Source organism: Triturus cristatus, chromosome 10 (assembly GCF_964204655.1).
Source record: "Triturus cristatus chromosome 10, aTriCri1.1, whole genome shotgun sequence".
In the NCBI taxonomy this organism is placed as follows: domain Eukaryota; kingdom Metazoa; phylum Chordata; class Amphibia; order Caudata; family Salamandridae; genus Triturus; species Triturus cristatus.
The window spans coordinates 663,782,230-663,810,070 of record NC_140593.1 but is presented as its reverse complement, the minus strand read 5'-3'; positions in this window follow the sequence as shown (position 1 = coordinate 663,810,070).

The following is a 27,841-nucleotide window of genomic DNA, read 5'->3' as shown; positions in this document are numbered from 1 at the left end:
TATTCACTTCCCGTGGAGGAGAAACACTTTTTAAGGCCTCAGAATGAGTAAATTGGCCATTTGCATTCACTTTTACCCATTCCTCAAATCTTGTGTTTAAGGCCCCTGGAAGCATGAAAATCACTTTAAACATCTCATTTTATCTCTAAAAGTGATAATCCACATACAAATGTGAATTGTAGTTCAAAGATGCAACACTTGAAAATGAACCATATTTTTCGTTTCTGAAGCATGTCGTAAGGGGGGGTGGTTATCTCTTTCATCAAAAATCTGGTGTTTTTGATTGAACAATAAAGGCCTCCAAATGTTATTTTATTCACTTCCCGTGGAGTAGAAACACTTTTTAAGGCCGCAGAGTGAGTAAATTGGCCATTTTCATTCACTTTTACCCATTCCAAAAATCTTGTGTTTAAGGCCCCTGCAAGCATGAAAATCACTTTCAACATCTCATTTTTTCTTTAAAAGTGATTTTCCACGTACAAATGTGAATTGTAGTTCAAAGAGGCAACATTTGAAAACGGACCATTTTTTTCGTTTCTGAAGCATGTCGTAAGGGGGGGTGGTTATCTCTTTCACCAACAACTGGGCATTTTTGATTGAACAATAAAGGCCTCCAAATGTTATTTTATTCACTTCCCGTGGAGGAGAAACACTTTTTAAGGCCTCAGAATGAGTAAATTGGCCATTTGCATTCACTTTTACCCATTCCTCAAATCTTGTGTTTAAGGCCCCTGGAAGCATGAAAATCACTTTAAACATCTCATTTTATCTCTAAAAGTGATAATCCACATACAAATGTGAATTGTAGTTCAAAGATGCAACACTTGAAAATGAACCATATTTTTCGTTTCTGAAGCATGTCGTAAGGGGGGGTGGTTATCTCTTTCATCAAAAATCTGGTGTTTTTGATTGAACAATAAAGGCCTCCAAATGTTATTTTATTCACTTCCCGTGGAGTAGAAACACTTTTTAAGGCCGCAGAGTGAGTAAATTGGCCATTTTCATTCACTTTTACCCATTCCAAAAATCTTGTGTTTAAGGCCCCTGGAAGCATGAAAATCACTTTAAACATATCATTTTATCTTTAAAAGTGATTTTCCACATACAAATGTGAATTGTAGTTCAAAGAGGCAACATTTGAAAATGGACCATTTTTTTAGTTTCTGAAGCATGTCGTAAGGGGGGGGTGGTTATCTCTTTCATCAAAAATCGGGCGTTTTTGATTGAACAATAAAGGCCTACAAATGTTATTTAATTCGCTTACCGTGGAGGAGAAACACTTTTTAAGGCCGCAGAGTGAGTAAATTGGCCAGTTTCATTCACTTTTACCCATTCCTCAAATCTTGTGTTTAAGGCCCCTGCAAGCATGAAAATCACTTTAAACATCTCATTTTTTCTTTAAAAGTGATTTTCCACGTACAAATGTGAATTGTAGTTCAAAGAGGCAACATTTGAAAACTGACCATTTTTTTCGTTTCTGAAGCATGTCGTAAGGGGGGGTGGTTATCTCTTTCACCAAAAACTGGGCATTTTTGATTGAACAATAAAGGCCTCCAAATGTTATTTTATTCACTTCCAGTGGAGGAGAAACACTTTTTAAGGCCTCAGAATGAGTAAATTGGCCATTTGCATTCACTTTTACCCATTCCTCAAATCTTGTGTTTAAGGCCCCTGGAAGCATGAAAATCACTTTAAACATCTCATTTTATCTCTAAAAGTGATAATCCACATACAAATGTGAATTGTAGTTCAAAGATGCAACACTTGAAAATGAACCATATTTTTCGTTTCTGAAGCATGTCGTAAGGGGGGGTGGTTATCTCTTTCATCAAAAATCTGGTGTTTTTGATTGAACAATAAAGGCCTCCAAATGTAATTTTATTCACTTCCCGTGGAGTAGAAACACTTTTTAAGGCCGCAGAGTGAGTAAATTGGCCATTTTCATTCACTTTTACCCATTCCAAAAATCTTGTGTTTAAGGCCCCTGGAAGCATGAAAATCACTTTAAACATATCATTTTATCTTTAAAAGTGATTTTCCACATACAAATGTGAATTGTAGTTCAAAGAGGCAACATTTGAAAATGGACCATTTTTTTAGTTTCTGAAGCATGTCGTAAGGGGGGGTGGTTATCTCTTTCATCAAAAATCGGGCGTTTTTGATTGAACAATAAAGGCCTACAAATGTTATTTAATTCGCTTCCCGTGGAGTAGAAACACTTTTTAAGGCCGCAGAGTGAGTAAATTGGCCATTTTCATTCACTTTTAGCCATTCCTCAAATCTTGTGTTTAAGGCCCCTGGAAGCATGAAAATCACTTTAAACATCTCATTTTTTCTTTAAAAGTGATTTTCCACGTACAAATGTGAATTGTAGTTCACAGAGGCAACATTTGAAAACGGACCATTTTTTTCGTTTCTGAAGCATGTTGTAAGGGGGGGGTGGTTATCTCTTTCACCAAAAAATGGGCGTTTTTGATTGAACAATAAAGGCCTCCAAATGTTATTTTATTCACTTCCCGTGGAGTAGAAACACTTTTTAAGGCCGCAGAGTGAGTAAATTGGCCATTTTCATTCACTTTTACCCATTCCAAAAATCTTGTGTTTAAGACCCCTGGGCGCATAAAAATCACTTTAAACATATCATTTTATCTCTAAAAGTGATAATCCACATACAAATGTGAATTGTAGTTCAAAGATGCAACATTTGAAAATGAACCATTTTTTTTGTTTCTGAAGCATGTCGTAAGGGGGGTGGTTATCTCTTTCATCAAAATCGGGCATTTTTGATTGAACAATAAAGGCCTACAAATGTTATTTAATTCACTTTCTGGGGTGGAGAAAAACTTTTTAAGGCCTCAGAGTGAATAAATTGGCCATTTTCATTCACGTTTTCCCATTCCTCAAATCTTGTGTTTAGGGCCCGGGGAAGCTTGAAAATCACTTCAAATATCTAATTTTATCTCTAAAAGTGATTATCCACGTACAAATGTGAATTGTAGTTCAAAGACGCAACATTTGAAAATGGACCATTTTTTTCGTTTCTGAAGCATGTCGTAAGGGGGGGTGGTTATCTCTTTCGTCAAAAATCTGGCGTTTTCGCTTGAACAATAAAGACCTCCAAATGTTATTTTATTCACTTACCGTGGAGGAGAAAAACTTTTTAAGGCCGCAGAGTGAGTAAATTGGCCATTTTCATTTACTTGTACCCATTTCTCAAATCTTGTGTTTAGGGCCCCTGGAAGCTTGAAAATCACTTTAAACATCTAATCTTATCTCTAAAAGTGATTTTCCACGTACAAATGTGAATTGTAGTTCAAAGACGCAACATTTGAAAATGGACCATTTTTTTCGTTTCTGAAGCATGTCGTAAGGGGGGTGGTTATCTCTTTCATCAAAAATCGGGTGTTTTTGATTGAACAATAAAGGCCTACAAATGTTATTTAATTTGCTTCCCGTGGAGTAGAAATACTTTTTAAAGCCGCAGTGAGTAAATTGGCCATTTTCATTCACTTTTACCCATTCCTCAAATCTTGTGTTTAAGGCCCCTGGAAGCATGAAAATCACTTTAAACATCTCATTTTTTCTTTAAAAGTGATTTTCCACGTACAAATGTGAATTGTAGTTCAAAGAGGCAACATTTGAAAACGGACCATTTTTTTCGTTTCTGAAGCATGTCGTAAGGGGGGTGGTAATCTCTTTCACCAAAAATCGGGCGTTTTTGATTGAACAATAAAGGCCTCCAAATGTTATTTTATTCACTTCCAGTGGAGTAGAAACACTTTTTAAGGCCGCAGAGTGAGTAAATTGGCCATTTTCATTCACTTTTACCCATTCCAAAAATCTTGTGTTTAAGACCCCTGGATGCATGAAAATCACTTTAAACATATCCTTTTATCTCTAAAAGTGATAATCCACATACAAATGTGAATTGTAGTTCAAAGATGCAACATTTGAAAATGAACCATTATTTTCGTTTCTGAAGCATGTCGTAAGGGGGGGTGGTTATCTCTTTCATCAAAAATCTGGCGTTTTTGATTGAACAATACAGGCCTCCAAATGTTATTTAATTCACTTCCCGTGGAGGAGAAACACTTTTTAAGGCCTCAGAATGAGTAAATTGGCCATTTCCATTCACTTTTACCCATTCTTCAAATCTTGTGTTTAAGGCCACTGGAAGCATGAAAATCACTTTAAACATATCATTTTATCTTTAAAAGTGATTTTCCACATACAAATGTGAATTGTAGTTCAAAGAGGCAACATTTGAAAATGGACCAGCTTTTTTAGTTTCTGAAGCATGTCGTAAGGGGGGGTGGTTATCTCTTTCATCAAAAATCGGGTGTTTTTGATTGAACAATAAAGGCCTACAAATGTTATTTAATTCGCTTCCCGTGGAGGAGAAACACTTTTTAAGGCCGCAGAGTGAGTAAATTGGCCAGTTTCATTCACTTTTACCCATTCCTCAAATCTTGTGTTTAAGGCCCCTGGAAGCATGAAAATCACTTTAAACGTCTCATTTTTTCTTTAAAAGTGATTTTCCACGTACAAATGTGAATTGTAGTTCAAAGAGGCAACATTTGAAAACGGACCATTTTTTTCGTTTCTGAAGCATGTCGTAAGGGGGGGTGGTTATCTCTTTTACCAAAAAATGGGCGTTTTTGATTGAACAATAAAGGCCTACAAATGTTATTTAATTCACTTCCCGTGGAGGAGAAACACTTTTTAAGGCCTCAGAATGAGTAAATTGGCCATTTCCATTCACTTTTACCCATTCCTCAAATCTTGTGTTTAAGGCCCCTGGAAGCATGAAAATCACTTTAAACATCTCATTTTATCTTTAAAAGTGATTTTCCACATACAAATGTGAATTGTAGTTCAAAGAGGCAACATTTGAAAATGGACCATTTTTTTCGTTTATGAAGCATGTCGTAAGGGGGGGTGGTTATCTCTTTTATCAAAAATCGGGCGTTTTTGATTGAACAATAAAGGCCTACAAATGTTATTTAATTTGCTTCCCGTGGAGGAGAAACACTTTTTAAGGCCGCAGAGTGAGTAAATTGGCCAGTTTCATTCACTTTTACCCATTCCTCAAATCTTGTGTTTAAGGCCCCTGGAAGCATGAAAATCACTTTAAACGTCTCATTTTTTCTTTAAAAGTGATTTTCCACGTACAAATGTGAATTGTAGTTCAAAGAGGCAACATTTGAAAACGGACCATTTTTTTCGTTTCTGAAGCATGTCGTAAGGGGGGGTGGTTATCTCTTTTACCAAAAAATGGGCGTTTTTGATTGAACAATAAAGGCCTACAAATGTTATTTAATTCACTTCCCGTGGAGGAGAAACACTTTTTAAGGCCTCAGAATGAGTAAATTGGCCATTTTCATTCACTTTTACCCATTCCTCAAATCTTGTGTTTAAGGCCCCTGGAAGCATGAAAATCACTTTAAACATCTCATTTTTTCTTTAAAAGTGATTTTCCACGTACAAATGTGAATTGTAGTTCAAAGAGGCAACATTTGAAAACGGACCATTTTTTTCGTTTCTGAAGCATGTCGTAAGGGGGGTGGTAATCTCTTTCACCAAAAATCGGGCGTTTTTGATTGAACAATAAAGGCCTCCAAATGTTATTTTATTCACTTCCAGTGGAGTAGAAACACTTTTTAAGGCCGCAGAGTGAGTAAATTGGCCATTTTCATTCACTTTTACCCATTCCAAAAATCTTGTGTTTAAGACCCCTGGATGCATGAAAATCACTTTAAACATATCCTTTTATCTCTAAAAGTGATAATCCACATACAAATGTGAATTGTAGTTCAAAGATGCAACATTTGAAAATGAACCATTATTTTCGTTTCTGAAGCATGTCGTAAGGGGGGGGTGGTTATCTCTTTCATCAAAAATCTGGCGTTTTTGATTGAACAATACAGGCCTCCAAATGTTATTTAATTCACTTCCCGTGGAGGAGAAACACTTTTTAAGGCCTCAGAATGAGTAAATTGGCCATTTCCATTCACTTTTACCCATTCTTCAAATCTTGTGTTTAAGGCCACTGGAAGCATGAAAATCACTTTAATCATATCATTTTATCTTTAAAAGTGATTTTCCACATACAAATGTGAATTGTAGTTCAAAGAGGCAACATTTGAAAATGGACCAGCTTTTTTAGTTTCTGAAGCATGTCGTAAGGGGGGGTGGTTATCTCTTTCATCAAAAATCGGGTGTTTTTGATTGAACAATAAAGGCCTACAAATGTTATTTAATTCGCTTCCCGTGGAGGAGAAACACTTTTTAAGGCCGCAGAGTGAGTAAATTGGCCAGTTTCATTCACTTTTACCCATTCCTCAAATCTTGTGTTTAAGGCCCCTGGAAGCATGAAAATCACTTTAAACGTCTCATTTTTTCTTTAAAAGTGATTTTCCACGTACAAATGTGAATTGTAGTTCAAAGAGGCAACATTTGAAAACGGACCATTTTTTTCGTTTCTGAAGCATGTCGTAAGGGGGGGTGGTTATCTCTTTTACCAAAAAATGGGCGTTTTTGATTGAACAATAAAGGCCTACAAATGTTATTTAATTCACTTCCCGTGGAGGAGAAACACTTTTTAAGGCCTCAGAATGAGTAAATTGGCCATTTCCATTCACTTTTACCCATTCCTCAAATCTTGTGTTTAAGGCCCCTGGAAGCATGAAAATCACTTTAAACATCTCATTTTATCTTTAAAAGTGATTTTCCACATACAAATGTGAATTGTAGTTCAAAGAGGCAACATTTGAAAATGGACCATTTTTTTCGTTTATGAAGCATGTCGTAAGGGGGGGTGGTTATCTCTTTTATCAAAAATCGGGCGTTTTTGATTGAACAATAAAGGCCTACAAATGTTATTTAATTTGCTTCCCGTGGAGTAGAAATACTTTTTAAGGCCACAGTGAGTAAATTGGCCATTTTCATTCACTTTTACCCATTCCTCAAATCTTGTGTTTAAGGCCCCTGGAAGCATGAAAATCACTTTAAACATCTCATTTTATCTTTAAAAGTGATTTTCCACATACAAATGTGAATTGTAGTTCAAAGAGGCAACATTTGAAAATGGACCATTTTTTTCGTTTCTGAAGCATGTCGTAAGGGGGGGTGGTTATCTCTTTCATCAAAAATCAGGCGTTTTTGATTGAACAATAAAGGCCTACAAATGTTATTTAATTCGCTTCCCGTGGAGTAGAAATACTTTTTAAGGCCGCAGAGTGAGTAAATTGGCCATTTTCATTCACTTTTACCCATTCCTCAAATCTTGTGTTTAAGGCCCCTGGAAGCATGAAAATCACTTTAAACATCTCATTCTTTCTTTAAAAGTGATTTTCCACGTACAAATGTGAATTGTAGTTCAAAGAGGCAACATTTGAAAACGGACCATTTTTTTCGTTTCTGAAGCATGTCGTAAGGGGGGGTGGTTATGTCTTTCACCAAAAAATGGGCGTTTTTGATTGAACAATAAAGGCCTACAAATGTTATTTAATTCGCTTCCCGTGGAGTAGAAACACTTTTTAAGGCCGCAGAGTGAGTAAATTGGCCATTTTCATTCACTTTTACCCATTCCTCAAATCTTGTGTTTAAGGCCCCTGGAAGCATGAAAATCACTTTAAACATCTCATTTTTTCTTTAAAAGTGATTTTCCACGTACAAATGTGAATTGTAGTTCAAAGAGGCAACATTTGAAAACGGACCATTTTTTTCGTTTCTGAAGCATGTCGTAAGGGGGGGTGGTTATCTCTTTCACCAAAAAATGGGCGTTTTTGATTGAACAATAAAGGCCTCCAAATGTTATTTTATTCACTTCCCGTGGAGTAGAAACACTTTTTAAGGCCGCAGAGTGAGTAAATTGGCCATTTTCATTCACTTTTACCCATTCCAAAAATCTTGTGTTTAAGGCCCCTGGAAGCATGAAAATCACTTTAAACATATCATTTTATCTCTAAAAGTGATAATCCACATACAAATGTGAATTGTAGTTCAAAGATGCAACATTTGAAAATGAACCATTTTTTTTGTTTCTGAAGCATGTCGTAAGGGGGGGTGGTTATCTCTTTCATCAAAATCGGGCATTTTTGATTGAACAATAAAGGCCTACAAATGTTATTTAATTCACTTTCTGGGGTGGAGAAAAACTTTTTAAGGCCTCAGAGTGAATAAATTGGCCATTTTCATTCACGTTTTCCCATTCCTCAAATCTTGTGTTTAGGGCCCGGGGAAGCTTGAAAATCACTTCAAATATCTAATTTTATCTCTAAAAGTGATTATCCACGTACAAATGTGAATTGTAGTTCAAAGACGCAACATTTGAAAATGGACCATTTTTTTCGTTTCTGAAGCATGTCGTAAGGGGGGGTGGTTATCTCTTTCGTCAAAAATCTGGCGTTTTCGCTTGAACAATAAAGACCTCCAAATGTTATTTTATTCACTTACCGTGGAGGAGAAAAACTTTTTAAGGCCGCAGAGTGAGTAAATTGGCCATTTTCATTTACTTGTACCCATTTCTCAAATCTTGTGTTTAGGGCCCCTGGAAGCTTGAAAATCACTTTAAACATCTAATCTTATCTCTAAAAGTGATTTTCCACGTACAAATGTGAATTGTAGTTCAAAGACGCAACATTTGAAAATGGACCATTTTTTTCGTTTCTGAAGCATGTCGTAAGGGGGGTGGTAATCTCTTTCACCAAAAATCGGGCGTTTTTGATTGAACAATAAAGGCCTCCAAATGTTATTTAATTCACTTCCAGTGGAGTAGAAACACTTTTTAAGGCCGCAGAGTGAGTAAATTGGCCATTTTCATTCACTTTTACCCATTCCAAAAATCTTGTGTTTAAGACCCCTGGATGCATGAAAATCACTTTAAACATATCCTTTTATCTCTAAAAGTGATAATCCACATACAAATGTGAATTGTAGTTCAAAGATGCAACATTTGAAAATGAACCATTATTTTCGTTTCTGAAGCATGTCGTAAGGGGGGGTGGTTATCTCTTTCATCAAAAATCTGGCGTTTTTGATTGAACAATACAGGCCTCCAAATGTTATTTAATTCACTTCCCGTGGAGGAGAAACACTTTTTAAGGCCTCAGAATGAGTAAATTGGCCATTTCCATTCACTTTTACCCATTCCTCAAATCTTGTGTTTAAGGCCCCTGGAAGCATGAAAATCACTTTAAACATATCATTTTATCTTTAAAAGTGATTTTCCACATACAAATGTGAATTGTAGTTCAAAGAGGCAACATTTGAAAATGGACCAGCTTTTTTAGTTTCTGAAGCATGTCGTAAGGGGGGGTGGTTATCTCTTTCATCAAAAATCGGGTGTTTTTGATTGAACAATAAAGGCCTACAAATGTTATTTAATTCGCTTCCCGTGGAGGAGAAACACTTTTTAAGGCCGCAGAGTGAGTAAATTGGCCAGTTTCATTCACTTTTACCCATTCCTCAAATCTTGTGTTTAAGGCCCCTGGAAGCATGAAAATCACTTTAAACGTCTCATTTTTTCTTTAAAAGTGATTTTCCACGTACAAATGTGAATTGTAGTTCAAAGAGGCAACATTTGAAAACGGACCATTTTTTTCGTTTCTGAAGCATGTCGTAAGGGGGGGTGGTTATCTCTTTTACCAAAAAATGGGCGTTTTTGATTGAACAATAAAGGCCTACAAATGTTATTTAATTCACTTCCCGTGGAGGAGAAACACTTTTTAAGGCCTCAGAATGAGTAAATTGGCCATTTCCATTCACTTTTACCCATTCCTCAAATCTTGTGTTTAAGGCCCCTGGAAGCATGAAAATCACTTTAAACATCTCATTTTATCTTTAAAAGTGATTTTCCACATACAAATGTGAATTGTAGTTCAAAGAGGCAACATTTGAAAATGGACCATTTTTTTCGTTTATGAAGCATGTCGTAAGGGGGGGTGGTTATCTCTTTTATCAAAAATCGGGCGTTTTTGATTGAACAATAAAGGCCTACAAATGTTATTTAATTTGCTTCCCGTGGAGTAGAAATACTTTTTAAGGCCACAGTGAGTAAATTGGCCATTTTCATTCACTTTTACCCATTCCTCAAATCTTGTGTTTAAGGCCCCTGGAAGCATGAAAATCACTTTAAACATCTCATTTTATCTTTAAAAGTGATTTTCCACATACAAATGTGAATTGTAGTTCAAAGAGGCAACATTTGAAAATGGACCATTTTTTTCGTTTCTGAAGCATGTCGTAAGGGGGGGTGGTTATCTCTTTCATCAAAAATCAGGCGTTTTTGATTGAACAATAAAGGCCTACAAATGTTATTTAATTCGCTTCCCGTGGAGTAGAAATACTTTTTAAGGCCGCAGAGTGAGTAAATTGGCCATTTTCATTCACTTTTACCCATTCCTCAAATCTTGTGTTTAAGGCCCCTGGAAGCATGAAAATCACTTTAAACATCTCATTCTTTCTTTAAAAGTGATTTTCCACGTACAAATGTGAATTGTAGTTCAAAGAGGCAACATTTGAAAACGGACCATTTTTTTCGTTTATGAAGCATGTCGTAAGGGGGGGTGGTTATCTCTTTCACCAAAAAATGGGCGTTTTTGATTGAACAATAAAGGCCTACAAATGTTATTTAATTCGCTTCCCGTGGAGTAGAAACACTTTTTAAGGCCGCAGAGTGAGTAAATTGGCCATTTCCATTCACTTTTACCCATTCCTCAAATCTTGTGTTTAAGGCCCCTGGAAGCATGAAAATCACTTTAAACATCTCATTTTTTCTTTAAAAGTGATTTTCCACGTACAAATGTGAATTGTAGTTCAATGAGGCAACATTTGAAAACGGACCATTTTTTTCGTTTCTGAAGCATGTTGTAAGGAGGGGTGGTTATCTCTTTCACCAAAAAATGGGCGTTTTTGATTGAACAATAAAGGCCTCCAAATGTTATTTTATTCACTTCCCGTGGAGTAGAAACACTTTTTAAGGCCGCAGAGTGAGTAAATTGGCCATTTTCATTCACTTTTACCCATTCCAAAAATCTTGTGTTTAAGGCCCCTGGAAGCATGAAAATCACTTTAAACATCTCATTTTTTCTTTAAAAGTGATTTTCCACGTACAAATGTGAATTGTAGTTCAAAGAGGCAACATTTGAAAACGGACCATTTTTTTTGTTTCTGAAGCATTTCGTAAGGGGGGGTGGTTATCTCTTTCATCAAAAATCGGGCATTTTTGATTGAACAATAAAGGCCTACAAATGTTATTTAATTCACTTTCTGGGGTGGAGAAAAACTTTTTAAGGCCTCAGAGTGAATAAATTGGCCATTTTCATTCACATTTTCCCATTCCTCAAATCTTGTGTTTAGGGCCCGGGGAAGCTTGAAAATCACTTCAAACATCTAATTTTATCTCTAAAAGTGATTATCCACGTAAAAATGTGAATTGTAGTTCAAAGACGCAACATTTGAAAATGGACCATTTTTTTCGTTTCTGAAGCATGTCGTAGGGGGGGTGGTTATCTCTTTCGTCAAAAATCTGGCGTTTTCGCTTGAACAATAAAGACCTCCAAATGTTATTTTATTCACTTACCGTGGAGTAGAAAAACTTTTTAAGGCCGCAGAGTGAGTAAATTGGCCATTTTCATTTACTTTTACCCATTTCTCAAATCTTGTGTTTAGGGCCCCTGGAAGCTTGAAAATCACTTTAAACATCTAATCTTATCTCTAAAAGTGATTTTCCACGTACAAATGTGAATTGTAGTTCAAAGACGCAACATTTGAAAATGGACCATTTTTTTCGTTTCTGAAGCATGTCGTAAGGGGGGTGGTTATCTCTTTCATCAAAAATCTGGCGTTTTTCATTGAACAATAAAGGCCTCCAAATGTTATTTAATTCACTTCCCGTGGAGTAGAAATACTTTTTAAGGCCGCAGTGAGTAAATTGGCCATTTTCATTCACTTTTACCCATTCCTCAAATCTTGTGTTTAAGGCCCCTGGAAGCATGAAAATCACTTTAAACATCTCATTTTTTCTTTAAAAGTGATTTTCCACGTACAAATGTGAATTGTAGTTCAAAGAGGCAACATTTGAAAACGGACCATTTTTTTCGTTTCTGAAGCATGTCGTAAGGGGGGTGGTTATCTCTTTCACCAAAAATCGGGCGTTTTTGATTGAACAGTAAAGGCCTCCAAATGTTATTTTATTCACTTCCAGTGGAGTAGAAACACTTTTTAAGGCCGCAGAGTGAGTAAATTGGCCATTTTCATTCACTTTTACCCATTCCAAAAATCTTGTGTTTAAGACCCCTGGATGCATGAAAATCACTTTAAACATATCCTTTTATCTCTAAAAGTGATAATCCACATACAAATGTGAATTGTAGTTCAAAGATGCAACATTTGAAAATGAACCATTATTTTCGTTTCTGAAGCATGTCGTAAGGGGGGGTGGTTATCTCTTTCATCAAAAATCTGGCGTTTTTGATTGAACAATACAGGCCTCCAAATGTTATTTAATTCACTTCCCGTGGAGGAGAAACACTTTTTAAGGCCTCAGAATGAGTAAATTGGCCATTTCCATTCACTTTTACCCATTCCTCAAATCTTGTGTTTAAGGCCCCTGGAAGCATGAAAATCACTTTAAACATATCATTTTATCTTTAAAAGTGATTTTCCACATACAAATGTGAATTGTAGTTCAAAGAGGCAACATTTGAAAATGGACCAGTTTTTTTAGTTTCTGAAGCATGTCGTAAGGGGGGGTGGTTATCTCTTTCATCAAAAATCGGGTGTTTTTGATTGAACAATAAAGGCCTACAAATGTTATTTAATTCGCTTCCCGTGGAGGAGAAACACTTTTTAAGGCCGCAGAGTGAGTAAATTGGCCAGTTTCATTCACTTTTACCCATTCCTCAAATCTTGTGTTTAAGGCCCCTGGAAGCATGAAAATCACTTTAAACGTCTCATTTTTTCTTTAAAAGTGATTTTCCACGTACAAATGTGAATTGTAGTTCAAAGAGGCAACATTTGAAAACGGACCATTTTTTTCGTTTCTGAAGCATGTCGTAAGGGGGGGTGGTTATCTCTTTTACCAAAAAATGGGCGTTTTTGATTGAACAATAAAGGCCTACAAATGTTATTTAATTCACTTCCCGTGGAGGAGAAACACTTTTTAAGGCCTCAGAATGAGTAAATTGGCCATTTCCATTCACTTTTACCCATTCCTCAAATCTTGTGTTTAAGGCCCCTGGAAGCATGAAAATCTCTTTAAACATCTCATTTTATCTTTAAAAGTGATTTTCCACATACAAATGTGAATTGTAGTTCAAAGAGGCAACATTTGAAAATGGACCATTTTTTTCGTTTATGAAGCATGTCGTAAGGGGGGGTGGTTATCTCTTTTATCAAAAATCGGGCGTTTTTGATTGAACAATAAAGGCCTACAAATGTTATTTAATTTGCTTCCTGTGGAGTAGAAATACTTTTTAAGGCCACAGTGAGTAAATTGGCCATTTTCATTCACTTTTACCCATTCCTCAAATCTTGTGTTTAAGGCCCCTGGAAGCATGAAAATCACTTTAAACATCTCATTTTATCTTTAAAAGTGATTTTCCACATACAAATGTGAATTGTAGTTCAAAGAGGCAACATTTGAAAATGGACCATTTTTTTCGTTTCTGAAGCATGTCGTAAGGGGGGGTGGTTATCTCTTTCATCAAAAATCAGGCGTTTTTGATTGAACAATAAAGGCCTACAAATGTTATTTAATTCGCTTCCCGTGGAGTAGAAATACTTTTTAAGGCCGCAGAGTGAGTAAATTGGCCATTTTCATTCACTTTTACCCTTTCCTCAAATCTTGTGTTTAAGGCCCCTGGAAGCATGAAAATCACTTTAAACATCTCATTCTTTCTTTAAAAGTGATTTTCCACGTACAAATGTGAATTGTAGTTCAAAGAGGCAACATTTGAAAACGGACCATTTTTTTCGTTTCTGAAGCATGTCGTAAGGGGGGGTGGTTATCTCTTTCACCAAAAAATGGGCGTTTTTGATTGAACAATAAAGGCCTACAAATGTTATTTAATTCGCTTCCCGTGGAGTAGAAACACTTTTTAAGGCCGCAGAGTGAGTAAATTGGCCATTTTCATTCACTTTTACCCATTCCAAAAATCTTGTGTTTAAGGCCCCTGGAAGCATGAAAATCACTTTAAACATATCATTTTATCTCTAAAAGTGATAATCCACATACAAATGTGAATTGTAGTTCAAAGATGCAACATTTGAAAATGAACCATTTTTTTGTTTCTGAAGCATGTCGTAAGGGGGGGGTGGTTATCTCTTTCATCAAAAATCGGGCATTTTTGATTGAACAATAAAGGCCTACAAATGTTATTTAATTCACTTTCTGGGGTGGAGAAAAACTTTTTAAGGCCTCAGAGTGAATAAATTGGCCATTTTCATTCACATTTTCCCATTCCTCAAATCTTGTGTTTAGGGCCCGGGGAAGCTTGAAAATCACTTCAAACATCTAATCTTATCTCTAAAAGTGATTTTCCACGTACAAATGTGAATTGTAGTTCAAAGACGCAACATTTGAAAATGGACCATTTTTTTCGTTTCTGAAGCATGTCGTAAGGGGGGTGGTTATCTCTTTCATCAAAAATCTGGCGTTTTTCATTGAACAATAAAGGCCTCCAAATGTTATTTAATTCACTTCCCGTGGGGTAGAAATACTTTTTAAGGCCGCAGTGAGTAAATTGGCCATTTTCATTCACTTTTACCCATTCCTCAAATCTTGTGTTTAAGGCCCCTGGAAGCATGAAAATCACTTTAAACATCTCATTTTTTCTTTAAAAGTGATTTTCCACGTACAAATGTGAATTTTAGTTCAAAGAGGCAACATTTGAAAACGGACCATTTTTTTCGTTTCTGAAGCATGTCGTAAGGGGGGTGGTTATCTCTTTCACCAAAAATCGGGCGTTTTTGATTGAACAATAAAGGCCTCCAAATGTTATTTTATTCACTTCCAGTGGAGTAGAAACACTTTTTAAGGCCGCAGAGTGAGTAAATTGGCCATTTTCATTCACTTTTACCCATTCCAAAAATCTTGTGTTTAAGACCCCTGGATGCATGAAAATCACTTTAAACATATCCTTTTATCTCTAAAAGTGATAATCCACATACAAATGTGAATTGTAATTCAAAGATGCAACATTTGAAAATGAACCATTATTTTCGTTTCTGAAGCATGTCGTAAGGGGGGGTGGTTATCTCTTTCATCAAAAATCTGGCGTTTTTGATTGAACAATACAGGCCTCCAAATGTTATTTAATTCACTTCCCGTGGAGGAGAAACACTTTTTAAGGCCTCAGAATGAGTAAATTGGCCATTTCCATTCACTTTTACCCATTCCTCAAATCTTGTGTTTAAGGCCCCTGGAAGCATGAAAATCACTTTAAACATATCATTTTATCTTTAAAAGTGATTTTCCACATACAAATGTGAATTGTAGTTCAAAGAGGCAACATTTGAAAACGGACCATTTTTTTCGTTTCTGAAGCATGTCGTAAGGGGGGGTGGTTATCTCTTTTACCAAAAAATGGGCGTTTTTGATTGAACAATAAAGGCCTACAAATGTTATTTAATTCACTTCCCGTGGAGGAGAAACACTTTTTAAGGCCTCAGAATGAGTAAATTGGCCATTTCCATTCACTTTTACCCATTCCTCAAATCTTGTGTTTAAGGCCCCTGGAAGCATGAAAATCTCTTTAAACATCTCATTTTATCTTTAAAAGTGATTTTCCACATACAAATGTGAATTGTAGTTCAAAGAGGCAACATTTGAAAATGGACCATTTTTTTCGTTTATGAAGCATGTCGTAAGGGGGGGTGGTTATCTCTTTTATCAAAAATCGGGCGTTTTTGATTGAACAATAAAGGCCTACAAATGTTATTTAATTTGCTTCCCGTGGAGTAGAAATACTTTTTAAGGCCACAGTGAGTAAATTGGCCATTTTCATTCACTTTTACCCATTCCTCAAATCTTGTGTTTAAGGCCCCTGGAAGCATGAAAATCACTTTAAACATCTCATTTTATCTTTAAAAGTGATTTTCCACATACAAATGTGAATTGTAGTTCAAAGAGGCAACATTTGAAAATGGACCATTTTTTTCGTTTCTGAAGCATGTCGTAAGGGGGGGTGGTTATCTCTTTCATCAAAAATCAGGCGTTTTTGATTGAACAATAAAGGCCTACAAATGTTATTTAATTCGCTTCCCGTGGAGTAGAAATACTTTTTAAGGCCGCAGAGTGAGTAAATTGGCCATTTTCATTCACTTTTACCCATTCCTCAAATCTTGTGTTTAAGGCCCCTGGAAGCATGAAAATCACTTTAAACATCTCATTCTTTCTTTAAAAGTGATTTTCCACGTACAAATGTGAATTGTAGTTCAAAGAGGCAACATTTGAAAACTGACCATTTTTTTCGTTTCTGAAGCATGTCGTAAGGGGGGTGGTTATCTCTTTCACCAAAAATCGGGCGTTTTTGATTGAACAATAAAGGCCTCCAAATGTTATTTTATTCACTTCCAGTGGAGTAGAAACACTTTTTAAGGCTGCAGAGTGAGTAAATTGGCCATTTTCATTCACTTTTACCCATTACAAAAATCTTGTGTTTAAGACCCCTGGACGCATGAAAATCACTTTAAACATATCCTTTTATCTCTAAAAGTGATAATCCACATACAAATGTGAATTGTAGTTTAAAGATGCAACATTTGAAAATGAACCATTATTTTCTTTTCTGAAGCATGTCGTAAGGGGGGGTGGTTATCTCTTTCATCAAAAATCTGGCGTTTTTGATTGAACAATACAGGCCTCCAAATGTTATTTAATTCACTTCCCGTGGAGGAGAAACACTTTTTAAGGCCTCAGAATGAGTAAATTGGCCATTTCCATTCACTTTTACCCATTCCTCAAATCTTGTGTTTAAGGCCCCTGGAAGCATGAAAATCACTTTAAACATATCATTTTATCTTTAAAAGTGATTTTCCACATACAAATGTGAATTGTAGTTCAAAGAGGCAACATTTGAAAATGGACCAGTTTTTTTAGTTTCTGAAGCATGTCGTAAGGGGGGGTGGTTATCTCTTTCATCAAAAATCGGGCGTTTTTGATTGAACAATAAAGGCCTACAAATGTTATTTAATTTGCTTCCCGTGGAGTAGAAATACTTTTTAAGGCCGCAGTGAGTAAATTGGGCATTTTCATTCACTTTTACCCATTCCTCAAATCTTGTGTTTAAGGCCCCTGGAAGCATGAAAATCACTTTAAACATCTCATTTTTTCTTTAAAAGTGATTTTCCACGTACAAATGTGAATTGTAGTTCAAAGAGGCAACATTTGAAAACGGACCATTTTTTTCGTTTCTGAAGCATGTCGTAAGGGGGGGGTGGTTATCTCTTTCACCAAAAAATGGGCGTTTTTGATTGAACAATAAAGGCCTCCAAATGTTATTTTATTCACTTCCCGTGGAGTAGAAACACTTTTTAAGGCCGCAGAGTGAGTAAATTGGCCATTTTCATTCACATTTTCCCATTCCTCAAATCTTGTGTTTAGGGCCCGGGGAAGCTTGAAAATCACTTCAAACATCTAATTTTATCTCTAAAAGTGATTATCCACGTAAAAATGTGAATTGTAGTTCAAAGACGCAACATTTGAAAATGGACCATTTTTTTCGTTTCTGAAGCATGTCGTAAGGGGGTGTGGTTATCTCTTTCGTTAAAAATCTGGCGTTTTCGCTTGAACAATAAAGACCTCCAAATGTATTTTATTCACTTACCGTGGAGGAGAAAAACTTTTTAAGGCCGCAGAGTGAGTAAATTGGCCATTTTCATTTACTTTTACCCATTTCTCAAATCTTGTGTTTAGGGCCCCTGGAAGCTTGAAAATCACTTTAAACATCTAATCTTATCTCTAAAAGTGATTTTCCACGTACAAATGTGAATTGTAGTTCAAAGACGCAACATTTGAAAATGGACCATTTTTTCCGTTTCTGAAGCATGTCGTAAGGGGGGTGGTTATCTCTTTCATCAAAAATCTGGCGTTTTTCATTGAACAATAAAGGCCTACAAATGTTATTTAATGTGCTTCCCGTGGAGTAGAAATACTTTTTAAGGCCGCAGTGAGTAAATTGGCCATTTTCATTCACTTTTACCCATTCCTCAAATCTTGTGTTTAAGGCCCCTGGAAGCATGAAAATCACTTTAAACATCTCATTTTTTCTTTAAAAGTGATTTTCCACGTACAAATGTGAATTGTAGTTCAAAGAGGCAACATTTGAAAACGGACCATTTTTTTTGTTTCTGAAGCATGTCGTAGGGGGGGTGGTTATCTCTTTCGTCAAAAATCTGGCGTTTTCGCTTGAACAATAAAGACCTCCAAATGTTATTTTATTCACTTACCGTGGAGGAGAAAAACTTTTTAAGGCCGCAGAGTGAGTAAATTGGCCAGTTTCATTCACTTTTACCCATTCCTCAAATCTTGTGTTTAAGGCCCCTGGAAGCATGAAAATCACTTTAAACGTCTCATTTTTTCTTTAAAAGTGATTTTCCACGTACAAATGTGAATTGTAGTTCAAAGAGGCAACATTTGAAAACGGACCATTTTTTTCATTTCTGAAGCATGTCGTAAGGGGGGGTGGTTATCTCTTTTACCAAAAAATGGGCGTTTTTGATTGAACAATAAAGGCCTACAAATGTTATTTAATTCACTTCCCGTGGAGGAGAAACACTTTTTAAGGCCTCAGAATGAGTAAATTGGCCATTTCCATTCACTTTTACCCATTCCTCAAATCTTGTGTTTAAGGCCCCTGGAAGCATGAAAATCTCTTTAAACATCTCATTTTATCTTTAAAAGTGATTTTCCACATACAAATGTGAATTGTAGTTCAAAGAGGCAACATTTGAAAATGGACCATTTTTTTCGTTTATGAAGCATGTCGTAAGGGGGGGTGGTTATCTCTTTTATCAAAAATCGGGCGTTTTTGATTGAACAATAAAGGCCTACAAATGTTATTTAATTTGCTTCCTGTGGAGTAGAAATACTTTTTAAGGCCACAGTGAGTAAATTGGCCATTTTCATTCACTTTTACCCATTCCTCAAATCTTGTGTTTAAGGCCCCTGGAAGCATGAAAATCACTTTAAACATCTCATTCTTTCTTTAAAAGTGATTTTCCACGTACAAATGTGAATTGTAGTTCAAAGAGGCAACATTTGAAAACGGACCATTTTTTTCGTTTCTGAAGCATGTCGTAAGGGGGGGTGGTTATCTCTTTCACCAAAAAATAGGCATTTTTGATTGAACAATAAAGGCCTACAAATGTTATTTAATTCGCTTCCCGTGGAGTAGAAACACTTTTTAAGGCCGCAGAGTGAGTAAATTGGCCATTTTCATTCACTTTTACCCATTCCTCAAATCTTGTGTTTAAGGCCCCTGGAAGCATGAAAATCACTTTAAACATCTCATTTTTTCTTTAAAAGTGATTTTCCACGTACAAATGTGAATTGTAGTTCAAAGAGGCAACATTTGAAAACGGACCATTTTTTTCGTTTCTGAAGCATGTCGTAAGGGGGGGGTGGTTATCTCTTTCACCAAAAAATGGGCGTTTTTGATTGAACAATAAAGGCCTCCAAATGTTATTTTATTCACTTCCCGTGGAGTAGAAACACTTTTTAAGGCCGCAGAGTGAGTAAATTGGCCATTTTCATTCACTTTTACCCATTCCAAAAATCTTGTGTTTAAGGCCCCTGGAAGCATGAAAATCACTTTAAACATATAATTTTATCTCTAAAAGTGATAATCCACATACAAATGTGAATTGTAGTTCAAAGATGCAACATTTGAAAATGAACCATTTTTTTGTTTCTGAAGCATGTCGTAAGGGGGGGTGGTTATCTCTTTCATCAAAAATCGGGCATTTTTGATTGAACAATAAAGGCCTACAAATGTTATTTAATTCACTTTCTGGGGTGGAGAAAAACTTTTTAAGGCCTCAGAGTGAATAAATTGGCCATTTTCATTCACATTTTCCCATTCCTCAAATCTTGTGTTTAGGGCCCGGGGAAGCTTGAAAATCACTTCAAACATCTAATGTTATCTCTAAAAGTGATTATCCACGTAAAAATGTGAATTGTAGTTCAAAGACGCAACATTTGAAAATGGACCATTTTTTTCGTTTCTGAAGCATGTCGTAGGGGGGGTGGTTATCTCTTTCGTCAAAAATCTGGCGTTTTCGCTTGAACAATAAAGACCTCCAAATGTTATTTTATTCACTTACCGTGGAGGAGAAAAACTTTTTAAGGCCGCAGAGTGAGTAAATTGGCCATTTTCATTTACTTTTACCCATTTCTCAAATCTTGTGTTTAGGGCCCCTGGAAGCTTGAAAATCACTTTAAACATCTAATCTTATCTCTAAAAGTGATTTTCCACGTACAAATGTGAATTGTAGTTCAAAGACGCAACATTTGAAAATGGACCATTTTTTTCGTTTCTGAAGCATGTCGTAAGGGGGTGGTTATCTCTTTCATCAAAAATCTGGCGTTTTTCATTGAACAATAAAGGCCTCCAAATGTTATTTAATTCACTTCCCGTGGAGTAGAAATACTTTTTAAGGCCGCAGTGAGTAAATTGGCCATTTTCATTCACTTTTACCCATTCCTCAAATCTTGTGTTTAAGGCCCCTGGAAGCATGAAAATCACTTAAAACATATCATTTTATCTTTAAAAGTGATTTTCCACATACAAATGTGAATTGTAGTTCAAAGAGGCAACATTTGAAAATGGACCAGTTTTTTTAGTTTCTGAAGCACGTCGTAAGGGGGGGTGGTTATCTCTTTCATCAAAAATCGGGTGTTTTTGATTGAACAATAAAGGCCTACAAATGTTATTTAATTTGCTTCCTGTGGAGGAGAAACACTTTTTAAGGCCGCAGAGTGAGTAAATTGGCCAGTTTCATTCACTTTTACCCATTCCTCAAATCTTGTGTTTAAGGCCCCTGGAAGCATGAAAATCACTTTAAACGTCTAATTTTTTCTTTAAAAGTGATTTTCCACGTACAAATGTGAATTGTAGTTCAAAGAGGCAACATTTGAAAACGGACCATTTTTTTCGTTTCTGAAGCATGTCGTAAGGGGGGGTGGTTATCTCTTTTACCAAAAAATGGGCGTTTTTGATTGAACAATAAAGGCCTACAAATGTTATTTAATTCACTTCCCGTGGAGTAGAAATACTTTTTAAGGCCGCAGAGTGAGTAAATTGGCCATTTTCATTCACTTTTACCCATTCCTCAAATCTTGTGTTTAAGGCCCCTGGAAGCATGAAAATCACTTTAAACATCTCATTCTTTCTTTAAAAGTGATTTTCCACGTACAAATGTGAATTGTAGTTCAAAGAGGCAACATTTGAAAACGGACCATTTTTTTCGTTTCTGAAGCATGTCGTAAGGGGGGGTGGTTATCTCTTTCACCAAAAAATGGGCGTTTTTGATTGAACAATAAAGGCCTACAAATGTTATTTAATTCGCTTCCCGTGGAGTAGAAACACTTTTTAAGGCCGCAGAGTGAGTAAATTGGCCATTTTCATTCACTTTTACCCATTCCTCAAATCTTGTGTTTAAGGCCCCTGGAAGCATGAAAATCACTTTAAACATCTCATTTTTTCTTTAAAAGTGATTTTCCACGTACAAATGTGAATTGTAGTTCAAAGAGGCAACATTTGAAAACGGACCATTTTTTTCGTTTCTGAAGCATGTCGTAAGGGGGGGGTGGTTATCTCTTTCACCAAAAAATGGGCGTTTTTGATTGAACAATAAAGGCCTCCAAATGTTATTTTATTCACTTCCAGTGGAGTAGAAACACTTTTTAAGGCCGCAGAGTGAGTAAATTGGCCATTTTCATTCACTTTTACCCATTCCAAAAATCTTGTGTTTAAGGCCCCTGGAAGCATGAAAATCACTTTAAACATATCTTTTTATCTCTAAAAGTGATAATCCACATACAAATGTGAATTGTAGTTCAAAGATGCAACATTTGAAAATGAACCATTTTTTTGTTTCTGAAGCATGTCGTAAGGGGGGGTGGTTATCTCTTTCATCAAAAATCGGGCATTTTTGATTGAACAATAAAGGCCTACAAATGTTATTTAATTCACTTTCTGGGGTGGAGAAAAACTTTTTAAGGCCTCAGAGTGAATAAATTGGCCATTTTCATTCACATTTTCCCATTCCTCAAATCTTGTGTTTAGGGCCCGGGGAAGCTTGAAAATCACTTCAAACATCTAATTTTATCTCTAAAAGTGATTATCCACGTAAAAATGTGAATTGTAGTTCAAAGACGCAACATTTGAAAATGGACCATTTTTTTCGTTTCTGAAGCATGTCGTAGGGGGGGTGGTTATCTCTTTCGTCAAAAATCTGGCGTTTTCGCTTGAACAATAAAGACCTCCAAATGTTATTTTATTCACTTACCGTGGAGGAGAAAAACTTTTTAAGGCCGCAGAGTGAGTAAATTGGCCATTTTCATTTACTTTTACCCATTTCTCAAATCTTGTGTTTAGGGCCCCTGGAAGCTTGAAAATCACTTTAAACATCTAATCTTATCTCTAAAAGTGATTTTCCACGTACAAATGTGAATTGTAGTTCAAAGACGCAACATTTGAAAATGGACCATTTTTTTCGTTTCTGAAGCATGTCGTAAGGGGGGTGGTTATCTCTTTCATCAAAAATCGGGCATTTTTGATTGAACAATAAAGGCCTACAAATGTTATTTAATTTGCTTCCCGTGGAGTAGAAATACTTTTTAAGGCCGCAGTGAGTAAATTGGCCATTTTCATTCACTTTTACCCATTCCTCAAATCTTGTGTTTAAGGCCCCTGGAAGCATGAAAATCACTTTAAACATCTCATTTTTTCTTTAAAAGTGATTTTCCACGTACAAATGTGAATTGTAGTTCAAAGAGGCAACATTTGAAAACGGACCATTTTTTTCGTTTCTGAAGCATGTCGTAAGGGGGGTGGTTATCTCTTTCACCAAAAATCGGGCGTTTTTGATTGAACAATAAAGGCCTCCAAATGTTATTTTATTCACTTCCAGTGGAGTAGAAACACTTTTTAAGGCTGCAGAGTGAGTAAATTGGCCATTTTCATTCACTTTTACCCATTCCAAAAATCTTGTGTTTAAGACCCCTGGACGCATGAAAATCACTTTAAACATATCCTTTTATCTCTAAAAGTGATAATCCACATACAAATGTGAATTGTAGTTTAAAGATGCAACATTTGAAAATGAACCATTATTTTCGTTTCTGAAGCATGTCGTAAGGGGGGGTGGTTATCTCTTTCATCAAAAATCTGGCGTTTTTGATTGAACAATACAGGCCTCCAAATGTTATTTAATTCACTTCCCGTGGAGGAGAAACACTTTTTAAGGCCTCAGAATGAGTAAATTGGCCATTTCCATTCACTTTTACCCATTCCTCAAATCTTGTGTTTAAGGCCCCTGGAAGCATGAAAATCACTTTAAACATATCATTTTATCTTTAAAAGTGATTTTCCACATACAAATGTGAATTGTAGTTCAAAGAGGCAACATTTGAAAATGGACCAGTTTTTTTAGTTTCTGAAGCATGTCGTAAGGGGGGGTGGTTATCTCTTTCATCAAAAATCGGGCGTTTTTGATTGAACAATAAAGGCCTACAAATGTTATTTAATTCGCTTCCCGTGGAGGAGAAACACTTTTTAAGGCCGCAGAGTGAGTAAATTGGCCAGTTTCATTCACTTTTACCCATTCCTCAAATCTTGTGTTTAAGGCCCCTGGAAGCATGAAAATCACTTTAAACGTCTCATTTTTTCTTTAAAAGTGATTTTCCAAGTACAAATGTGAATTGTAGTTCAAAGAGGCAACATTTGAAAACGGACCATTTTTTTCGTTTCTGAAGCATGTCGTAAGGGGGGGGTGGTTATCCCTTTCACCAAAAAATGGGCGTTTTTGATTGAACAATAAAGGCCTACAAATGTTATTTAATTCACTTCCCGTGGAGGAGAAACACTTTTTAAGGCCTCAGAATGAGTAAATTGGCCATTTCCATTCACTTTTACCCATTCCTCAAATCTTGTGTTTAAGGCCCCTGGAAGCATGAAAATCACTTTAAACATCTCATTTTATCTTTAAAAGTGATTTTCCACATACAAATGTGAATTGTAGTTCAAAGAGGCAACATTTGAAAATGGACCATTTTTTTCGTTTATGAAGCATGTCGTAAGGGGGGGTGGTTATCTCTTTCATCAAAAATCGGGCGTTTTTGATTGAACAATAAAGGCCTACAAATGTTATTTAATTTGCTTCCCGTGGAGTAGAAATACTTTTTAAGGCCGCAGTGAGTAAATTGGGCATTTTCATTCACTTTTACCCATTCCTCAAATCTTGTGTTTAAGGCCCCTGGAAGCATGAAAATCACTTTAAACATCTCATTTTTTCTTTAAAAGTGATTTTCCACGTACAAATGTGAATTGTAGTTCAAAGAGGCAACATTTGAAAACGGACCATTTTTTTCGTTTCTGAAGCATGTCGTAAGGGGGGGTGGTTATCTCTTTCACCAAAAAATGGGCGTTTTTGATTGAACAATAAAGGCCTACAAATGTTATTTAATTCGCTTCCCGTGGAGTAGAAACACTTTTTAAGGCCGCAGAGTGAGTAAATTGGCCATTTTCATTCACTTTTACCCATTCCTCAAATCTTGTGTTTAAGGCCCCTGGAAGCATGAAAATCACTTTAAACATCTCATTTTTTCTTTAAAAGTGATTTTCCACGTACAAATGTGAATTGTAGTTCAAAGAGGCAACATTTGAAAACGGACCATTTTTTTCGTTTCTGAAGCATGTCGTAAGGGGGGGGTGGTTATCTCTTTCACCAAAAAATGGGCGTTTTTGATTGAACAATAAAGGCCTCCAAATGTTATTTTATTCACTTCCCGTGGAGTAGAAACACTTTTTAAGGCCGCAGAGTGAGTAAATTGGCCATTTTCATTCACATTTTCCCATTCCTCAAATCTTGTGTTTAGGGCCCGGGGAAGCTTGAAAATCACTTCAAACATCTAATTTTATCTCTAAAAGTGATTATCCACGTAAAAATGTGAATTGTAGTTCAAAGACGCAACATTTGAAAATGGACCATTTTTTTCGTTTCTGAAGCATGTCGTAAGGGGGGGTGGTTATCTCTTTCGTTAAAAATCTGGCGTATTCGCTTGAACAATAAAGACCTCCAAATGTATTTTATTCACTTACCGTGGAGGAGAAAAACTTTTTAAGGCCGCAGAGTGAGTAAATTGGCCATTTTCATTTACTTTTACCCATTTCTCAAATCTTGTGTTTAGGGCCCCTGGAAGCTTGAAAATCACTTTAAACATCTAATCTTATCTCTAAAAGTGATTTTCCACGTACAAATGTGAATTGTAGTTCAAAGACGCAACATTTGAAAATGGACCATTTTTTCCGTTTCTGAAGCATGTCGTAAGGGGGGTGGTTATCTCTTTCATCAAAAATCTGGCGTTTTTCATTGAACAATAAAGGCCTACAAATGTTATTTAATGTGCTTCCCGTGGAGTAGAAATACTTTTTAAGGCCGCAGTGAGTAAATTGGCCATTTTCATTCACTTTTACCCATTCCTCAAATCTTGTGTTTAAGGCCCCTGGAAGCATGAAAATCACTTTAAACATCTCATTTTTTCTTTAAAAGTGATTTTCCACGTACAAATGTGAATTGTAGTTCAAAGAGGCAACATTTGAAAACGGACCATTTTTTTCGTTTCTGAAGCATGTCGTAAGGGGGGGTGGTTATCTCTTTTACCAAAAAATGGGCGTTTTTGATTGAACAATAAAGGCCTACAAATGTTATTTAATTCACTTCCCGTGGAGGAGAAACACTTTTTAAGGCCTCAGAATGAGTAAATTGGCCATTTCCATTCACTTTTACCCATTCCTCAAATCTTGTGTTTAAGGCCCCTGGAAGCATGAAAATCACTTTAAACATCTCATTTTGTCTTTAAAAGTGATTTTCCACATACAAATGTGAATTGTAGTTCAAAGAGGCAACATTTGAAAATGGACCATTTTTTTCGTTTATGAAGCATGTCGTAAGGGGGGGTGGTTATCTCTTTTATCAAAAATCGGGCGTTTTTGATTGAACAATAAAGGCCTACAAATGTTATTTAATTTGCTTCCCGTGGAGTAGAAATACTTTTTAAGGCCACAGTGAGTAAATTGGCCATTTTCATTCACTTTTACCCATTCCTCAAATCTTGTGTTTAAGGCCCCTGGAAGCATGAAAATCACTTTAAACATCTCATTTTATCTTTAAAAGTGATTTTCCACATACAAATGTGAATTGTAGTTCAAAGAGGCAACATTTGAAAATGGACCATTTTTTTCGTTTCTGAAGCATGTCGTAAGGGGGGGTGGTTATCTCTTTCATCAAAAATCAGGCGTTTTTGATTGAACAATAAAGGCCTACAAATGTTATTTAATTCGCTTCCCGTGGAGTAGAAATACTTTTTAAGGCCGCAGAGTGAGTAAATTGGCCATTTTCATTCACTTTTACCCATTCCTCAAATCTTGTGTTTAAGGCCCCTGGAAGCATGAAAATCACTTTAAACATCTCATTCTTTCTTTAAAAGTGATTTTCCACGTACAAATGTGAATTGTAGTTCAAAGAGGCAACATTTGAAAACGGACCATTTTTTTCGTTTATGAAGCATGTCGTAAGGGGGGGTGGTTATCTCTTTCACCAAAAAATGGGCGTTTTTGATTGAACAATAAAGGCCTACAAATGTTATTTAATTCGCTTCCCGTGGAGTAGAAACACTTTTTAAGGCCGCAGAGTGAGTAAATTGGCCATTTTCATTCACTTTTACCCATTCCTCAAATCTTGTGTTTAAGGCCCCTGGAAGCATGAAAATCACTTTAAACATCTCATTTTTTCTTTAAAAGTGATTTTCCACGTACAAATGTGAATTGTAGTTCAAAGAGGCAACATTTGAAAACGGACCATTTTTTTCGTTTCTGAAGCATGTCGTAAGGGGGGGTGGTTATCTCTTTCACCAAAAAATGGGCGTTTTTGATTGAACAATAAAGGCCTCCAAATGTTATTTTATTCACTTCCCGTGGAGTAGAAACACTTTTTAAGGCCGCAGAGTGAGTAAATTGGCCATTTTCATTCACTTTTACCCATTCCAAAAATCTTGTGTTTAAGGCCCCTGGAAGCATGAAAATCACTTTAAACATATCATTTTATCTCTAAAAGTGATAATCCACATACAAATGTGAATTGTAGTTCAAAGATGCAACATTTGAAAATGAACCATTTTTTTGTTTCTGAAGCATGTCGTAAGGGGGGGTGGTTATCTCTTTCATCAAAAATCGGGCATTTTTGATTGAACAATAAAGGCCTACAAATGTTATTTAATTCACTTTCTGGGGTGGAGAAAAACTTTTTAAGGCCTCAGAGTGAATAAATTGGCCATTTTCATTCACATTTTCCCATTCCTCAAATCTTGTGTTTAGGGCCCGGGGAAGCTTGAAAATCACTTCAAACATCTAATTTTATCTCTAAAAGTGATTATCCACGTAAAAATGTGAATTGTAGTTCAAAGACGCAACATTTGAAAATGGACCATTTTTTTCGTTTCTGAAGCATGTCGTAGGGGGGGTGGTTATCTCTTTCGTCAAAAATCTGGCGTTTTCGCTTGAACAATAAAGACCTCCAAATGTTATTTTATTCACTTACCGTGGAGTAGAAAAAC